Source organism: Gorilla gorilla, chromosome 9 (genome assembly GCF_029281585.2).
Source record: "Gorilla gorilla gorilla isolate KB3781 chromosome 9, NHGRI_mGorGor1-v2.1_pri, whole genome shotgun sequence".
Lineage (NCBI taxonomy): Eukaryota > Metazoa > Chordata > Mammalia > Primates > Hominidae > Gorilla > Gorilla gorilla.
Window position 1 is genome coordinate 38,319,366 of NC_073233.2, and position 3,113 is coordinate 38,322,478.

Here is a 3,113-nt window from a genome sequence, read left to right on the forward strand (position 1 = left end):
TCATTTATAAAGCTGGAGGCAGAAAGCGCCCAACGTATTGATTTGGAGGAATTGTGTTTTAGCCTTTCCACTTTCCTATTGAAAATTAATAGCAAAAGCACACATATATTTGTGAAATTTGTGGATAGAAAAGGGGTCACTGTCAAGAGATACTTTGGGGAGAGATTTGGTGATGGATGGGGAAGCTGCTGAGAGACAAAGATAGGGGTCCCTGATGATTACTGGTTGAAAGGTTGCAGGAAAATTCCATCAACTGTGAAGATGGGAGTCAGGTGGAGAGAGAAATAGATCATGAGTCCATTTTTAAAAATGTTGAATTTCGAGAAGTTGGCAGAGAGATCCAGGAGGGAATTGGATAAAGAAATCTGCAGCTCTGAAATGAGGTCCGGGCTGGAGACAGAAATTTGGGAGTCATTGACATGTAGCCCTGAGACTGGAGGAGCTTGTCAAGGGTTTTGTAGATGGTGCTTCAGGTTATAGACAATATGTTGTCTTCTTCCTTCAGAGCAGGCCACAGAATTGACTGAGATGTGTAACTTTCATGTCCCCCCATGAGCAAACAGCATGTTTCTACTCTGTGATGTGTATGTTAGGGGGCATGTGTATCTGTATTTCTTTTTTATTCTCTCCAAAAGAAATTTCATTATGCAAAACATTATCAGGCAATGCAGCTCGTAATAAAGATGTTGGAGAACTGAAAAAGAGAGCTTACATGCACCCCTAATAGCAAAACTCTCCACACATTTCCAGCAGATGTATGTGTCATTCCGTGGTCACCTTCTCTCCCACCATCACCTGTGTTTTTCTCCACTGCCACCCTTCCACGAAAAAGCTTAGTTGTGCCTTTATTGTTCTAAACAGTTCAGCTCTGGCCACTAATTTGCGTATTCCTGTCAGTAAGAGAAACCTCCTGCAGTTAACCAGGCCCACCTCCTCAAAAGGGAGTATGACAGCAATAGCATTAATGTAGCATACGTCTTAGGGGAGCTCCCGCAACCTCGACTTTAGTATGAGGTGCAGGGTGGGATTACAAGGAGGGTTTCTCAACCTTGGCACTATTGACATTTGGGGCTGGATAATTCTTTGTTGTTGGAGAGGGGGAAAGTGCTGTGCATTACAGGATGTTTAACAGCATCTCTGGTCCCTACCTGCTATATCCCTCTAGCACACTTTCACCCTATCCCCCGCCTTCAGTTGTGATTTCTCAACTTCTTGGAATAAATCCCCAACTCTCTCATTCACAAATTTTGTGACTCTGGACAAATGATCTAGCCTCCATGTGCCTCGGTTTTCTCATCTAGAAAGTAGGGGTAATCATAGTGCCTACTTCATAGCATTCTAGTGAAAATTAAATGATTTAATACTTCTGAGGGGCCAGGTGCCATAGCTCACACCTGTAATCCCAGCACTTTCAGAGGGTGATGGGGGGTGGATTGCTTGAGTCCATGAGTTTGAGACCAGCCTGGGCAACATGGTGAAACCCCATCTCTACTAAAAATATGAAACAGTAGCTGGGCATGGTGGTGTGCACCTGAAGCTCCAGCTACTTGGGAGGCTGGGCAAGGAGGATTGCTTGGGCCTGGGAGTTCAAGACTGCAGTGAGCCATGATTGCACCACTGCACTCTACCCTGGGAGACAGAACGAGACCCTGTCTCAAAACAAAACAAAACAAAACAAAAAAGCTTGTGAGGGCCTGCATATAAAAAGTACTCAGTAAAAGTTACCTCTTATTATTCCCAAGGACTTATCAAATTATTCCTTCTGAAAGGAATAATTCTAGATAGGATTCTAGATAGGAATAATTCCAGATAGAATGTTCTACATAGAATTCTGCCCGATAGGTGCAGCAAACCACCATGGCACGTGTATACCTAGGCAACAAACCTGCACGTTCTGCACACGTATCTAAGAACTTAAAGTAAAATAAAATTTAAAAGAATGTTCAAAGGAGATGATCAGAAATGAGTCTCCTATATCAAAAAGTAAACAGTGACAACCAAATTAAATTAGTCCAGGAGGAAAAAAAAAAAAAAAAAGAACTCTCCTCAAGAGGAGCTCTGGTGCATACAATTTTTTTTTCCAATTTGACTTAATAATTTTATTCTTAACCTCAGAATAAGTAAATTCAACTCCTGTTTTCAAAACAGGATTTGAGTGTTAATCCAGTTCAGTGAGCTAAGATCAATGACTTTTTATTTTTTATTTACTTTTTTTTTTAAGTATACGTAGGTAGTAAAAACCTAATGTTTGACATCAGGTTGTGCCCTTGACTCTAATCCTCTAGCCTACCTAAGGGTGAGAGCTCGTGCTTAAATAAAGCAGCTTGAACACCCAGCCTATATGCAAAGGAAAACCGGGCATCCTCCTCCTCACCCCAGGAATGTGTGTGTGCAGTTGTGTTTCTACTGGAGAACTTTGCTCCAATTCTCCCACTAAATTCTTGATCTTCCTCTGACCTGGCAGCTTCACCTGCTCCTTGAGCCCTGCCTCCCACAATGAGCAATAGTTCTTTCCTTTGATATCCCCAACAGGGGGTTGTGTGGGGGAGAGTTTTTACCGGTAATTCAGCAGGAGTGAATGGCGAACCACCTAAAGATGAACATTACAACGTAGTTAAGCCTTTTTTTTTTTTTTTTTTTTTTTTGAGGCAGAGTCTCCCTCTGTTGCCCAGGCTGCAGTGCAGTGGCGCAATCTTGGCTTACTACAACCTCCGCCTCCTGGGTTCAAGTGATTCTCCTGCCTCAACTTCACAAGTAGCTGGGACTACGGGCATGTGCCACCACGCCTGGCTAATTTTTGTATTTTTAGTAGAGACGGGTTTCACCATATTGGCCAGGCTGGTCTCAAACTCCTGACCTTGTGACCTGCCTGCCTGGGCCTCTCAAAGCACTGGGATTACAAGTGTGAGCCACTGTGCCCAGCCTAGTTAAGTCTTTTAGCAGTACCTATCCCCAAGAACTTCTCCCTGGCTATCTCCTCTCTCAGGTCCCACCTTCTTTCATCTTTCAGAACCCAACCCTCTGACCCTTCTCAACTCTCCCAGCTTTTCTTTGTTCCTGGGCTCACCACCTACCTCCTCAAAATTCATCTTTCTTTACTCTGCAGAGCAATT